Here is a 16,509-nt window from a genome sequence, read left to right on the forward strand (position 1 = left end):
TCTTCATTAAAATATTCCCAAAGTGGGTCTCTTTTACAGCCTCCTGCCATTATAGGTTTTCCTTTCTAGTGAGAGATGGTAGATCTCAAATCAATGAAGGCTACAATCAGAAAAACCTCAAGACTTCTGTAATATGTTGCTCAGTTTCACTTTTGTTTCTACTGCTTGTCCTTCCCTTCTCACATTTATCTCCAGACTTCTCCTTGTTCAGATCTATTCTGCCCCCAACAATCTTCTATTTTTTGAACTTATTGGAACTTGGCACTTTTAGAGAGATGTAAAGGATTGACTCTGTGTACACAAATTTGCAGAGGGTTGGGGTCAGTTATTTCTCACCTCTCTCATTTATTTATTTAAAAATGCTTTTGCTGTTAACAAGCATGTTATCTCTGGAGACACAAATCCACAGTTTGAGAACTGCGAAACTAAGCATCTCTGATGGTATCTTCTAGACTGAGCACTGTGTCCCATTGGGTAGATAGAAAGATTAACCTAAATAATCTGTACAGAAGCCCCTGCAGCCCCATAAGATTGGGTCCCTGATCCATGAACTATTAGAATTCATTTACAAAACTTTTCTTAAAAATTACATGACTACATTTTCTCATACCATATAATTATAATTTATAATCCCTATTCCATGATAAGATATCTGAGCTATAATGTATCTTAATTAAAACTATCTTTAGATAGGTTTTTTTCCTCAAAAAGCATTTTGTCAAAAAAAATCCGATTTTGTAATTTTTTTTAAAAAAATCATTGATTTTTATCCATCCTGATAATTAGTATTTAATCACTTAAGCTCCCTCTTCCTTGTATTTTCTCACTTTTTCAGTCTCTTGTGAGATTAAAAAAAAAAACACTTTTTCAGTTAACCCTAAAGTACCCAGGTAGACAAGACCTGAATTTCTAATGTAGACATGTGGTAGAGAGAGACAAGCACAAAAAAATTGATACTCTTTAAAACTACTCTATTAGGAATTGCATAAAGGTACAGCACCCTGCCCCCGCCCCAATCTATCCCTATCCAACACAAATTTACTTGGTAACTATCAGATGTTGATGCAAACCACCTGTCCATGTAAGATTGTAAGTGTCTGAAAAGGGTTTCAAATTCTACCACAGGCCCTTGACCCCATTTATGCTACCCTTCCCTCCATGTTAGGAAATGGGTAAAATTTCGCTGATAAACAGTATGAATGAAATAGTGCTAAATTATTTTTTAATAAGACTCACATTATTAGCAGCCAGTGGGGAGGTAAAACACTGTGGGGGAAAGAGGGGAGTTGAGGGGCTGGCCAGTGGCTCCTACCCTGCGCCGGGCTCAGTTGCGAGTCCCAGCTGGGATGGGTGTGGGGGAGGATGGGACTTCCTCTTCCTCTGCAAGGAGTGGCTGGGTCTGGGTCAGGATCAGACCCACTCTCACAAACCTCCCTTAGGCTCTGTGCACCTCTCCCCCTGCCCCCGCCCCCAGCTTTCTGCCCCCATCACTCCTTAGCCGTGGGGGAAGAGTTACTGTATGAGGAGCTGCTTACCAGTTCACCCAACCCGCCTGCACCCGGACCTGCCCCCCACCAAATCCTACCCCCTTGCACCCAGATCCCTGCCTAGCCCCTCCCACCTGCATCTGGATCCCCAAGCCTGCACCCAGACCACTCGTCCCATTAATCCCACTGCACTTGAATCCCCACCCTCTGTAACACTGCACCCCATATTCTTCATAGGGATATTATTATGATATGATTGACATAATTCTAATGTATTTTATGCAAGTAGGTCATGTGAGATATCATTGGAAAGATTAAGATTTACTGAATATGATACAAATTTGTATGCATGTATCATTTTTGTATCTGAAGTTAGGAATATTAACTGTGTATCTGTATTACAAATGTTTACACACCTGGGGAATGCCCACTAGGCAAAAGGCTCACAGTCTAGGTGGCTGGCTGGGAAGGGCCCATTCAGGTTGAAGGGCGATTAGGAGAAAACAACAGGCCCTAAAGCAGGGGTTCTCAGTCTTTTTTACTGGTGATCTCTTTCACACAGCAAACCTCTGAGTGCGACTCCCCCCCAATACATTAAAAACAACTTTTAAAATTTATTTAACACTATTATAAGTGCTGGAGGCAAAGCAGGGTTTGGAATGGAGGTTGACAGCTCGCAACCCCCCCATGTAATAACCTCGTGACCCCCTGCGGGATCCCGACCCCCAGTTTGAGAACCCCTGCCTTAGAAGAAGCTTATCTTCCACTGGGGAGCCTTCCTGAGGATGCTACAGATGGCTGCGACTCATGGCTGCTGTAACAGTACAGGGACATGTGACCAGGTCACCTGGTCCTGGACTCCATCTTGGAATAGCAATATTTTTCCACTGACTGGCATGGGAACCAAGCTTTGAAACAAAGGATTCCCGCCATATGCAAAAGCTGTTTAAGGCAGGGGAGCGATATCATCATGGTTCTTTACTGACTCCCCACCCAAAGAGACTCTTGGAAACACCTAAGGAACAGTAACTGAACTGGGGGAAGTACTGGACCCAGGCTAAAGGGATTTTTAGCCTGTGAATGGAACACCTGGGGATTTTAAGCTATAAGCAAGTGCAGCTTGCCCCTTAAGAATATGCAGCCTGCTTGTATGATCAGTTAGGGTGAAGATTTGCTAATAATATCCAATCTCTTTAGTATATTAAGCATAGTTTGTGTGTGTTGTTTATTTGCTAGGTAATCTGCTTTGATCCATTTGCTATCTCTTATAATCAGTTAAAATCTATCTTTTGTAGTTAATAAACTTGTTTTTGCTTTATTTAAAACCAGTGTGAGTGGGAGTCATAACTTGGAATAGAAAGCTGCTATATATTTCCTCTCCACATTGAGGGAGAGGGCAAATATCATGAGTTATGCTGTATAGTTCTCTGTGCAGTGCAAGATGGTATAAGTTTGGGTTTACTCTCCAGAGAGGGGTGCATGCTTGAGTAGCTGGGAAGTCCTTTAGCTGAAGCCTCCTCTCCATGCATAACTGATCACAGTATCTGCATGTAACTGGGTATGTCCCTACCTGTATATGTGCTGGTGAAAGTGCAGGCTGGAGCCTGGGAGAGGGTTTGGCAGGCTGGACACAGCAGTACAGTGTAAAGCAGGGGTAGGTAACCTATGGCACGCGTGCCGAAGGCAGCACATAAGCTTATTTTCAGTGGCACTCACACTGCCTGGGTCCTGGCCACCGATCCCGGGGGACTCTGCATTTTTAATTTAATTTTAAATGAAGTTTCTTAAACATTTTATAAACTTTATTTACTTTACATACAACAATGGTTTAATTCTGTATTATAGGCTTATAGAAAGAGCTCTTCTAAAAACATTAAAATGTATTACTGGCACGCAAAATTAGAGTGAATAAATGAAGACTCAGTACACCACTTCTGAAAGGTTGCTGACCATTGGTGTAAAGGTATCCCAAGCTGGTGAGTTAGGGGGGCTCATTGGTACCCCAGTTCTAGGTGGCACACCAGGGGGAACTTGTCACCACTCCTACACTCAGACCCCCTGCAGATTCCCATTCTACCAGAACCCCCCCAATCAAATCCTGTACATCCAGATCCACGCCCGGACTCCCCACCAGGCCATCAGCACCCAGATTACCCCACACACAACCCTCTCACCCCACATCTGGATCTCCCCACACTAAATTCCTTCACACTTGGATTGTGCTTGGCTCAGCCTACCTGCCCCACATCTGGATTGAGGGCTAGATTGGACGTGCATGCAGCACTTTGTCCCTCTCACTTGCAGTGGTGGTACAGCCAGTGCAGAGAGGAAAGGCCCTGAGAGGTTTCTGGGGCATGCCTGGCCCTTGCTCTGTCGGTCAGATGCAGCTTCACTGCTGAGTCTGTATCCTGGGAGAGGAGAGGCTTCAGGGTGATTGCTCACCTCCATATAGCCAGTGGCCTGTGCTCCCCACTGCCATGTTGGAGCATCCACATTTATTTATTAACAAAATATGCAAAGTTTTTGCAGAATTTTAAAATATTGTGCACAGAATTTTAATTTTTTTGGCATAAAATTTTTAATTTTTTGGTGCAGAATTTTGTCAGAAGTAAGTATCTTAATATTCTACTGGTATATTTTTAACCAAGACCGTAACTGAGTGTTCGGATATTACATATCCATGTAAACTGTCACATGACAAATTTAATATTGCATATTAGGAAATGAATTTTTGTTGGTAAATTATTTTTCATTGGTTAGTCAAAGTGAGATATTCCTTCTCTTATATTTGTAATAAACACTAATTCACAGGAGATGCATTGCAGGAATCCTCTATCTACTGTAAGTAGATTTGCGTCATTTCTTTGACATGTCACGTGATGGAATCTCAGAACAGTGAGGGGGTGGAGTACAAATGACTAATTATGAACGTTGTACAACGGTAATCCAGTTAATGCATATTTGTTCTAAAATTTAGATTCACAATGTTTATTTTACCAGGCTCTCTTCTTCTCCCACCCAGTGTGGTTATTCTTCTCTCTTCTACTTACTCCTTTCTCTTCTATCTTGGAGGGACAAGCGAAAAGCTCAGCAGCTCCGTCTACTTGTTCAGCATTCTTCATCTTGACCTGATCATGACAGTCAATCTGATTCATGCTTTTCTGATCAGAGCAAAGGAGCTCCAACCAAATCCTTGAACTTGGAGGTGGAAACTTAGCGTGGTTTTGGATTAGTTTGATTTTGTGTTTTTTTTTCAGGTATTTTTGTTTTTTTTGGGAGGGAAGGCAATTGTAATTAAAAATAGTGTAATAGGCTAATGCTGGATAAAGAGTCTAATGAATGTAGTTTAAACTGAAGGCAAAAATATGTCCAGTATGTGAATTATTGCTACTTTTCTTGAACAGTCTCCCTAGTTTCCACTGTATTGTGAAGCTTGTCACTGTTTATAGGTTTGCTTGCTGAACCAAGGAAAATTAAGGATAGTTCAGCAAGAATGAAAGTGGGCAAAAAAAATTAAAAATTGATTTAATAGGATTGGATAAAAAAATTGGAATGAGATCCAAATGAAAGAGATTTATGTATTTTTTGGGGTATTGATGATCTGCTTATATGAGAGACTTTCTGCATACTCTCTTTTTTGGGGAGTGTTGTGTTTTGTTGTTTTTTTTAAATCATCTGCAGTTTTAAGATAGCGTTCTCTCTCTCTCTAATACATATTGGTGACTTAGGCTTGAGCTGAATAATTTTAATGCTTAACTTTTAATGACTCATAGAAATATTTCTTATTAAACATTCTTGTTTGGTTCTCATGGCTAGCAGAAGTTGGAAAACTAATAGTTACTTGACCTGAGACCGGCTAATTAAAAATGAGCCCATTCTGAAATTTTCAATGTTAGAGAAAGCTTATGCTCAGATAAATTTGTTAGTCTCTAAGGTGCCACAAGTACTTCTGTTCTTTTTGCAATTACAGACTAACACGGCCGCTACTCTGAAACCAGAGAAGGCATTGTAATTACAGACAACCTCAAATAGTCCTGGGTCATGGTTCCTGACTTGAGGGATTTCACTGTGAATTAAGGTACGAAGATGTTACATTTACAGTTTGGCTGGTGAGCAACTGTGGATGGAAGTGCCAACAGTGTTTCAAAAGATAAATCGGAAGTGTAAATTTGATCAGATCACACTGGTCAGTCAATATTTGAGAGATGTCTGTCAGTCAATATTTGAGAGAGTGGATCAGAATTTCGATTGCTAGGCTGCTGCCAAATTAGATGATAGTCTTATTTCAAGATGGCAAACTGTCTGATACCTACTCTAGCTGTCATGGGTCAGCTAGGCAGAAATGGCCAGGTGGTTGCCATGGGTTGTTTGTTCCTCTGGTTTCATCTTTGGATTTATCTAGAGACCAAAGGGCATTAATGACAGATCAGAACCTTCAACTTGTGGTCAATGCACTGTCAACTGCTAATAAGACTGCTACAAGCCATAATTTGCTTGTAGATGATGCACTGGATTTTGTAAACCTTATCAAGACCTGTTTGGATAAACTTGCTGGCATTGAGTTGTCTTAGCTTGTTCTTGAGTGATACTTGAGTTAACATGAAACTTACAGGGCTAGGTGGAGTACAAAGCTATACATTTTTGCATCTAATCTTACATGTCAGAGAGATGCATCACAGGGCTACACTCTTTTGCTTGTGCCAGTCTTGAGTGCCATGCTAAAAGAAAATGTAGACAACTCTACAATTCACTGGACTTCTTACTCAAACTAACAGTGTTCTTGTTCAGTGTGTTATTGGCATCAATAAGGTGACTTTTTCTGGATCACTTTAATTTTCATGTGGGAGAGGCCTCTGAAGGGTTAACTCATGAATACTCGTGAACAGAGTCATGTTGACTTTTGTTTTTATTGGTGGGCATGATAGAATACTGAAAATAGTAGAAGTTAAACCGTTGTTGGGGTTCTGTCTTCTTCTCTAGACTGACATCAGACTCTTTACTTGCCTGTTAGACTCATTTCCATGATCTGCCCTTAGAAAATAATGGTCCTAATTAACCTACAAGAAGTATTAGTCGTATTATTATTATGAGTGGTATTACAGTACTGCCTAAAGGCCCCATTGTGGTAGGTGCTGTACAAACACTAAGGGCGTGTGTACATTACCCACTGGATCGACAGGCAGCGATCGATCCAGCGGGGGTCGATTTAACTAGATGCGATAAGCTCTCCCATTGACTCCAGTACTCCACCAGGGCAAGAGGCAAAGACACCGTGGTAAGTAGATCTAAGTATGTCAACTTCAGCTACATTATTCACATAGCAGAAGTTGCATCACTTAGGTCAATTTCCCTCCAGTCCTCCCTCCCCCCCGCCCTCAGGCCATAGTTAGAGATAATTCTTGCTCCAAAGACTTTATCTAAATACCCAAGACAAAAGGTGCGGGAAAGGAAGTATTATGATTCATGTGTTAAAGATGAGGAACAGATGCACACAGGAATTGTGACTTGCTCAAAGTCTGTGGCACAGCTGGGAATTGAGCACATATCTTCTGAATCCTAGGCTAGTGCTTTAATTATAAGACCATCCTTCCATTAAGCTTTGGAAGATACTGCTGTTCAGTGACTGGGTCACACAGCTGGTGATATAATGGAACATTTTAACCATGTGTTGTCATAGCACCCAGAAACCTTCTCCCTCTGTCATGCTCACAGACTGACATAGTTTACAAATGGCTTGTGACAGATGAAATGGCAGGGGAGAAAACCATCTGTGTGGCTTTTTTTTTTTTTTTTTTAAGTGCTCACCACACCTGTGTTGGAACACCTTAATCCATCTTTTAAAATGATTTCTGTAGAAGTGTTTTACATATCTTAATTTTTCCTTCCTCCTCTTCCCGCACAGGTAGGTAGGTATATATTTATCAATCGGAAATCTAGGTCAAATGAAGTGAGTTTAGTATTCTGAATGAAGCAAAATTCATGTTCATTCAGGGTATGGCTTCACTGTAATGTTAACCCAAGTGGTTGGTACCCAGATGTGAGTGGCCGCACTACAAATTCCTACCCAAGTGTGTCCATTTGACTGTGTCATGCTACCGCAGCACTCCCCTGTGAGTGTCAGTAGGACTTTTGGGGTCACATCCCATGGTTCTTAGTGCTGCAGTAAACTGAGTCACTCTAGGATACCCTCCCAGTAAATTGTAGGAGAACTCGTCTGTCCTCCTGGCATACAGGGGAAAGTATGGGAAGGCACTGGAGGAAAGTCAGCACTCAAGTGGTTTAGCCTGCATCCTCACAGCAATTTGGGTATGTTACCAACCAAGAGTATAAGCAGTGCCTGGGCTTTTGCCTACTCCCAAGGATGGGCCAGGTAGCCCAGTTGTAAAGCATCACCACGCTCAGATAAAAACGTTATTCTTTGTGGACAGGAGCTGGATTGGGACAAGACCCTTGTAAGAGCCTGTGTTAACTCTTCAGTGAAGACATCCCATGATGTATTACTGGAGTAACGGTGTCTTGAAAACTTCATCTGAGAATGACAGACTGTGCCATAAGCCTTGTCTGCACTGCTAAGAAAAGGTGTATTTTTTACCTCTGAGTAACTGACACATGTGATCTATCCCCGGATAAAACCATTATGAAGACAAGGCACTTTAGTTTTACCACAAGGTTAATTAGGCAAGGTCAAATACAGGTGGAGGCATAATGATGACCTCACTTAGTTTACTTTGTGGTAAAACTGAATGCCTGGTCTTCATTGTGTTTTTAGCTTGGGATATCTCACACGTGTATTTTCACTTCGGGGTAACTTACACTTTTTCTTAGCAGTGAAGACAAGGCCATAGAATGTTTTCTTCTTATGCTGTTGAGGTGGATAAGGTTTGTTCTCATTGCAGGTGCAAAATCTTCACCTGCTGATATTCTATGACTGTTAAGCAGTGTCATTAAACTAGGCTGCCTTTGTTCTGTACAGAGCCAAGTGTGAAAGAGTTAACTTTATTTTCTGCATAAGATCATTCAAATGTGGACATGACTGCTTCTGTGGTGGTTTTATGAAGGCAAGAGGTGATGTACACACTTCCCTTGTTAGCTGGTTTTCACCTAGTTACTCTTGCTCAGGTTTTGGATGATATCTAGTGTTGTGCTCAGCCGCCTGTGGGATGGGCCTGAGTACTTCATGGCTGGTTCGTAGGGGATAGAAGTGGGGTCCATAACTGATAAACACTGATAACTCCTTCTTTGAGGAGAGCAGGCTATCATCTGCCCATGGCAATAGGCACTGAGTAAACAAACTATGACTAACTATAATATTGAATTTAATAGGCCTCCTGAGTACAAACAGTTCTGTGTTCTTGGTACAGCAAGATCAATGGTGACACTGAAGTCCCCATGCCCTGCAGGCATGCATTTGAAAATGCTAAGAGGGTGCAATGAAGTGGAATTCCATATAGACTCCACCCCTCTGCCCATAATGTTTCAGATCAGAGATAAGTAGTTCACCACCATAACTGACTACAGAACAGAGGGACGAGGTGGGGAAGGTAATAACTTTTTATTGAACCAACTTTGATTGGTGAAAGAGACAAGCTTTTGAGCTTACACAGAACATATCTTCAGGTCAGAACAGAAAAGGATTAATGTGAATGGCTTGACATAGGTCATAATTAGGGCTCCGTGTCTGTCATGGAGGTTGCGGAAGTCACGGATTCGGTGACTTCCTGTGACCTCTGTGACTTCTGCAGCGGCCAGTGTGGCTGATCCCAGGGCTGCCCAAGCAGCTGGCCCTGTAGCCAGCTGTTCAGGCAGTTCTGGGGATAGCCACACCAGCCGCTGCTAGAGCGGTGCTGCAGCCAGCCACTTGGGCTGTTTTGCAGCCAGTGGTACTGGCCGCTACTCTGGCAGCCCCAGGGACTGCCTGAGCAGCTGCCAATGCGGCTGGTCCTGGGGCTCCCTGCCTCCCACCGGCAGTGGGAGTGGCTACGGGCTCCCTGGGACTCCCTCTTTGGCGGGGGCTGGAGCAGCGGCCCCCATTCCAAGATTCAGTCATGCATATTTTTAGTAAAAGTCATGGACAGGTCATGCGGCTGTGATTTTTTTGTTATTTGTTTTTTGGCTGTGACCTGTCCATGGCTTTTGCTAAAAATACTCATGATTAAATCATAGCCTTAGTCATAATATTCTTCAGCTTTATTCAAGTGCTCGAGACCTGAGAGATATTCATCACTGAATCTCCCTAACTACTTTACATTGATGAAAAGGTAATGTAACAAGGTATTTTGTTTAGCTGGTGTACCATCACTGTGTTTTATTTGATAGGCTCATTAACTTGCATTATTCTTATCTGTCAGAAAAATATCTGAAAGCTCAGAATAGCCCAGGGCACGTACTATAGTTCAGTCTTGTGATGTCTGATAGTGGCTGTAGCCTATAGGTCTAGTGCTATGATTATCGTGGTTCTAATGATCAAAGCTTGGTCTGGAATTTTCCTGTTTGTCTCCATCCCACTCCTTCATGGGGTATAGAACCTTACTATGTAGCTCATAGGGTATTCCCCGGAGGTAGAATTTTAAAAGAAATAAGCTGGACCGAAGGTTCCTGTTAAGGATGTTTTCTCAAAATTATAAAGTCTTGATTTTTTTAAAGCATGTGTGATGGATGTGGAGTTGCCCTGTAATAATTTATGAATTCTGTATGTAGACCAGGTTATTGGGATATTTATTGCATGACTGTGTTGGGTTAAATGATGGCTGTTGGAAAAATGAATAGAAACAATAGTTTGAGATAAGCTACTGCCGAGTAAATACTTCAGGGTGGTTAAGAGACTATGCCTGAACTATTAACTGTCAGGATCTTACCTCCAGGCTCCAGCCAAGTTACACAGCTTGTTTTGCCAGTGATGGGGGCCTGCAGATTAAAAGGACTATAAACAGATAAAAAGACAGTCCCTCTCTGTACGGAGGTCAGGCAATTGTTGTTGGGAAGTTGTTGAGATTCACAGATGACGCTGAAGATGTCTTAAGGAGCTAAGACTGTCTGGGTCTCCATTCTAGGTAGGGTCATACCAAATTTACGGCCGTGAAAAACACCTCATGGACCATGAAATCTGGTCTTTTGTATGCTTTTACCCTATACTATACAAACTTCACGGGCGAGACCAGGGTTTCTCAAATTTTGAGTTCTGACTCAAAAGGGAGTTGCAGGAGGGGTTGCAAAGTTATTTTGGGAGGGTTATGGTATTGCCACCCTTATTTCAGTGCTGACTTCAGAGCTGAGCAACCGGAAAGTGACAGCTATTGGCTGGGTGCCCAGCTCTGAAGTCCCCGCCAGTAGCAGCACAGAAGTAAGGATGGCATGGTATGGTATTGCCACTCTTAATTCTGTGCTGCTGCCTTCTGAGCTGGGCAGCCAGAGTATGGCTGCTGCTGAGTGAGGGCCCAGCTCTGCAGGTAGCAGTGCAGAATTAAGGGTGACAATACCATACCGTGCCATCCTTTCTTCTGCACTGCTGCTGGCGAGGCACTGCCTTCAGAGCTGGACTCCTGGCCAGAAGCTACCGCTCTCCAGCTGGCCAGCTCTGAAGGCAGTGCCACCACCTGCAGCAGTGCAGAATTAAGGGTAGCAGTACCATAACCCCCCCACAATAACCTTGTGACTCCCCGCCCACACACAACTCCTTTGTGGGTCAGGACCCCTACAATTATAACACTGTGAAATTTCAGATTTAAATAGCTGAAATCATGAAATTTACTATTTTAAAAATCCTATGACCGTGAAATGGACTGAATTTGGTACATCTGAAGGCGTGCACTGGAGATACCAGACAGAGTACAAGTGCAGCTAGCCCTATAACCGTGACAACATGGTCTATTATTTTTATTTGCTGCAGAACCATAGCTGTACATGGTGCTGTATAGATGGATAAAACATAGGCACTGCCTTGAGCAGATTGTTTTTCTGTTAAGTTGTCTTATTAAAATAGTAATTTAGTAGAACTTGCTAGAAAGAACATTTTTAGAGTTTTTAGAGTTTTTGTTCTATGAAAGGGATTGGTTTTATTAAATGCAACATTATTATTAACATATAGTTACTGAGGAAAAAGCTATGTGTTGTTTTCATGGAAAGGTGAATAAAACTACAGGTATAACAGCATCAAACATTTAATACTTTGATTAACCCAAGTAAACACCACAGTGACATATTGTACTAGCTTTTTACACTGTCCAAAGGCAGCTACTACCAATATTTGCTACAGCTTTCTTCAGGAAATTTGATTGGAAGTGCTGCAGAGAAATGTCATATGGACTGCTGCCTGCTTTGTAAATGATGAAAAATACAGAAGTGCTTTATAGTGTTTTTTAATTATAAAGTTAAAGGCAAACCACAAAGGAAAATATGGATTTGTGCCCTTTTTTGGTTTCTGTTATATAAAGAAGTCCTGAAAGGTGTGAGGTGAAGTTTTGGTTTTTCTCTTGCATGTTTTTCCCTGAGAAATACCAATAGTATCCCATATTGCGTTCCCATATTATTCCCCCCTTCATGTTACCTCTGAGTGTCTCATTTTGTACTCCTCTTATTGTTTCATAAGTCTTTTTATCCAATATGCACAAGACCTCCTTTCATGAAACAGTGGATGGTATAGTTGACTTTTTTTAATTTGCAAACAAAGAGAACATTGTCTTTATGGTCATAATCTCCCTTTTTAGTGCTGACAGGTTTCAGAGTGGTAACTGTGTTAGTCTGTATCAGTAAAAACAAGGAGTCCTTTTGGCACCTTAGAGACTTAACAAATTTATTTGGGCATAAGCTTTTGTGTGATATAATCCACTTCATCAGATGCACGGAGTGGAAAATACAGTAAGCAGGTATAAGTATACAGCACATGAAAAGATGGGAGTTGTCTTACTAAATGGGGGGGTCAGTGCTAATGAGGCCAATTCATTTAAGGTGGATGTGGCCCATTCCCAACAGTTGACAAGAAGGGGTGAATATCAACAGAGGGAAAATTTACTTTTTGTAGTGACCCAGCCACTCCCAGTCTTATTCAGGCCTAATTTGATGGTGTCAAGTTTGCAAATTAATTCCAGTTCTGCAGTTTCTCATTGAAGTCTGTTTTTGAAGTGTTTTTTGTTGAGGAATGGTGACTTTTTTAAGTCTGTTGTTGAGTGTCCAGGGAGATTGAAGTGCTCTCCTACTGGTTTTTGAATGTTGCAGTTCTTGATGTCTGATTTGTGTCCATTTATTCTTTTGCGTAGAGACTGTCCAGTTTGGCCAATGTACATGGTAGAGGGGCATTGCTGGCACATGATGGCACATATCACATTGGTAGATGTGCAGGTGAATGAACCCTTGATGGTGTGGCTGATGTGGTTGGGTCCTAAGATGGTGTCCCTTGAATGATATGCGTGCAGAGTTGGCAACAGGGTTTGTTGCAGGGGTTAGTTCCTGGGTTAGTGTTTCTGTTGTGTGGTGTGTAGTTGCTGGTGAGTATTTGCTTCAGGTTAGGGCGCTGTCTGTAAGCAAAGATTGGCATGTCTCCTAAGGTCTGAGAGGGATCATCCTTCAGGATAGGTTGTAGATCCTTGATGATGCGTTGAAGAGGTTTTAGTTGGCGGCTGTAGGCGATGGCTTGTGATGTTTTGTTACTTTCTTTGTAGTAGGTGACTTCTGGGTACCCTTCTGGCTCTGTCAGTCTGTTTTTCTTCACTTTCCCAGGTGGGTACTGTAATTTTAAGAACACTTGATAGAGATACTGTAGGTGCCATTGTTATAAAAATAGTTTAATAATAATAATAATAATCATAGAATTACATAAGGCATGCATTTCACTCAGTCTTTTTATGAAAAGCGTTTTGATTCATGTTGGATTGTTGTGTGGATTTCTGCTGCTTAGTCATGGTTTATTGGTTCCAACTGAATTTTGAAAGATCTCACTTAATTCTGATGAACAAGACAGAAAGAGGAAGTAGATTCCACCATTGGTGGTGCTGTTGGGTGGCTTGAGACAGTTTTCTGCATGGCTGTGTTAGCTGGACGACTCATAATGATTTACATTGTGATCACTTTCTAATGGAAAATATGGAAAACCCCTTTTCTAAAGGTAAAAGGAAAGCTGTTTAAGATCCCAAATCAGTAACAGAAAATACTTAGTCTATCTCCTTTACTTAACACAGAGCTCAGGATTCGCTTTCGTGGCTGCAGCTGATATCACTCACTTCCAAAGCAGTGTCAGAAACACACTGATTTAGCTGTTAGTGATATCATTAACTCTTGTAAGAACATAGACACTTGAAGTCATGGGCCAGATCCTCATCTGGTGTGAATCAGCATAGCTCCATTGACTTCAAAGGAGCAACATCAGTTTACAATAGCTGAGATCGGGCCCTATGTATTGTCAGATTAAAAAAAAAAATCCCCACATTTCCATTATAGTTCAAAATATACAGTTCCCTGCCATGTGTGATCTTTCCAGATTACCTGTTATGAAGGACTAAGGCAAATAATATTTGGAGTTAATACTAGCATCATTACTAAAAACCCTGCAATATTATACAGTAATCACACAAACCACTGCAGTATTGCTATTGTAAAATGCAATACTTGGGCCTGTAGTCTAGTATAGTGTAGTGCTTTGTTTTGTTAAGAAAGTTGTCATCCTATGTGTATGTGTAATACTCACAAGGAGTGTGTTTTGCAATAGCAAGAAAGTGAATTCAGGATGTGATTTCTGAAAGTGCTTTAAGGAAAGATTCTTCTGTGACTTGGAAAGGAAAATGTGGCTTTGTGACCCATCCTCTTTTTTTTAAAGAAAGTTGGTATTATATTTCCATTTGCTGACCTCTCTGTCACACACAAGATCTACAAAAGATTGCAGCACCTGTTAAGTTTTGTTCTACCACTTCATGGCTGTAGCAGAGATGGTCCCATACAAGTAAATCTCCATGGAACCTCAAGTCTACAAGTCTCCAAATGCTTCTTTGGAGGCAGTTCAGAGTTATTGGCATTTACTCTTGATTTTCATTCACTATACATTCAGGATAAAGGAAATTTTATGGCCTCAAAGGTCATACTGTGAACTGCAGAACTTGGGGGGGGATGCAGTACTGTTCTTGCTAATAATTGTGATTCATGGCCTTCACAGGACATTGATTTATTCTACTGAAGTGGGTTGTGACATTAATATGAAAGGAGTTGGGGTAGAGGTGTATTTTCATGTGATTCCCAGGAAAGTTAAAATGTGCTATTTTTCTCAGTCAATTTTATCAGTTTGAAAGAGAAACCTTCAAGCATACACCTCACATTTGATTGATAAACCCAATAGTACAGTAATATTTGCCATATTTATTTTGACTTTTTTTTCAACTTGGGTGCCTAAAATTAAGCACAAACTCCATATTTAGTCACCTAAATAAGTGTCCTGATTTTTTTTCAGAGATGCTGAGCACCCACAATTTCCATGTATGGTCATGAGAACTGCAAGTGCTCATTTCCTGAAAATCGGGACACTTTTCATTTAGGGGCCAGAAATTATGGGCTTGATGCTGAAATTCTCGGGCCTATGTTCTGTAGGAGGTCAGACTGGATGATCATAATAATCCCTTCTGGCCTTAAAATCTATTAATCTGACTTCGCTGTCTGGAAGTTTTACACCCTCACCCTCCTTCCACCTTCCTGCACTTAATGTGCATGCAGAAGAATTAGTTATTTTAGAACCTGATCAGAAAACCTATTCAAGTTGATGAAGAGATTCCATTGAATGGTAGTTTCAGTGGGCTTTTGACCAGCCCTTTACGAAAGGGTTTAAGTAAAGGAGGAGGTGGGGGTCACAGTTCCCCTTCTTCTGCTAAACCGTTCTCCCTCCTGTTGCTGGCTTTGGCAGGTCCCGTCCTCCTTGGATGGTGTCATGAGAACTCTTTCTACTGCTTCAATCTCCTTTGACCAGACCTGTTATTGCCAACCCCAAATGTTCAAAAATCGTGAGTGAAGTTCACCAAAAATCTTGAGATTATGTAAAAAGAATAGATTGGGTGTTCTTTTTATTTGCCTTCTGCTCTTTGAGCCTTTTGGGTGCAGTGGGTGGGGGGAGGGGGGCACATTTTGAAGCTTTCTCATCAGCCACAAGAGCTAGAAACTTTTTTTCTTTAAGAATGAAGACTGAAATGATCACATATCCACTTAACTTCAGGAGCTGGGGCTTTAAGGACCACAGTAATTATCCTGAGACTCATGACATAATCGTGAGAGTTGGCAACACTGCTACTGTCCTAAAAAGACATTGCAACATGTGATAGCTCACGTACTGCCCCACGCTTCCCTAAAGCAAATTGCTTCATTATTCATTTTACAGTAGTGCCCAAATAGTGCTAGGTGCTGCACAGAAATGAAGGAATATGCAGTATCTGCTCCCAAAAGCATACAGTCTAAAAATTAGAGAGACAAGATCCTGAGAATAATAACTTTCATTGGACTAATCTTTATCAGTGAGAGAGAAGCTTTCAAGCTTACACAGAGCTCTTCTTCTTCTTCTGACCTGTGCTTACGGTTGTCAGGCGTCCGTTTTTTAACCAGAACACCTGGTCAGAAAGGGACCTTGGTGACTCCGGTCACTGTTAAAAGTCAGGTCAGTGGTGCTGCTGGGCTAAGGCAGGCTCCCTGCCTGCCCTGGCTCCGTGCAGCTTCTGGAAGTGGTGACATGTCCCTGCAGTCCCTACGCGCAGTGGCCAGGGAGGTTACATGTGCTGGCCCTGCCCTTAGCGCCAATAGGAACTGCAGGGGAGGCACCTGCGGACAAGGGCAGCATGCACTGCACAGAGCCACCCTGGCCACGCCTCTGCATAGGGAGCAAACATGCCTTAGCCTCTGCCTTAGCGCTGCTGCAGTATCGACTGGGACCGCCTGAGGTAAGCGCTGATTGGCTGGAGCCTGCATCCCCTCCCGCGCCCCATCCCTGAGCCCCCTCCCACACACAAACTCCCTCCTGGGGCCTGCACCTGAACCTCCTCCTGCACCTCAAACTGCCTGCCCC

General features: G+C 42.0%; 2 protein-coding genes across 6 annotated transcripts in view; one reads left to right on the top strand and one right to left on the bottom strand.

Moving 5' to 3' along the window:
* CARMIL1 (capping protein regulator and myosin 1 linker 1) overlaps window positions 1–16,509 on the top strand; it is a 280,248-nt gene that overhangs the window by 70,241 nt on the left and 193,498 nt on the right. Inside the window, exon 2 of one of the 5 annotated variants that reach the window (XM_050941777.1) lies at window positions 5,458–5,565. The exons of the other annotated variants lie outside the window; for them this stretch is intronic. The gene's annotated coding sequence lies outside the window, so the exon portion shown is untranslated. The remainder of the gene's footprint in view (window positions 1–5,457; window positions 5,566–16,509) is intronic. 5 annotated transcript variants of the gene reach the window in all.
* Window positions 1–16,509, bottom strand: part of LOC127045612 (uncharacterized) — a 251,489-nt gene that overhangs the window by 28,658 nt on the left and 206,322 nt on the right. The gene's annotated exons all lie outside the window — the stretch shown is intronic.

This window comes from Gopherus flavomarginatus, chromosome 2 (assembly GCF_025201925.1).
Source record: "Gopherus flavomarginatus isolate rGopFla2 chromosome 2, rGopFla2.mat.asm, whole genome shotgun sequence".
Lineage (NCBI taxonomy): Eukaryota > Metazoa > Chordata > Testudines > Testudinidae > Gopherus > Gopherus flavomarginatus.